The sequence below is a fragment of the Brassica oleracea genome, chromosome C7 (assembly GCF_000695525.1).
Source record: "Brassica oleracea var. oleracea cultivar TO1000 chromosome C7, BOL, whole genome shotgun sequence".
NCBI lineage: Eukaryota > Viridiplantae > Streptophyta > Magnoliopsida > Brassicales > Brassicaceae > Brassica > Brassica oleracea.
Window position 1 is genome coordinate 34,595,106 of NC_027754.1, and position 300 is coordinate 34,595,405.

The following is a 300-nucleotide window of genomic DNA, read 5'->3' on the forward strand; positions in this document are numbered from 1 at the left end:
ATACGATTTTTTTGATAAATCCGACTGAAAACAATATATTATATATTTTAATTCGATTTTCCTATTTTTTTAAAAACCTTATATCTTTATCTTAAATATAAAAAAAGGATTTTCAACATTTATCAGAAAAATATCGATTTTTTTTTCCTAATCCTACTAGGAAGAATAGGAATTGCAAGTATTTATCTGAAAATAAATAAATTTTGGATTATTACTGATATACTAGCATTATCAAATCATTATATTTAATCTGATAAATATCGAAAACAAATAAAAGTAAGAAATGATTGCATTTTTTTT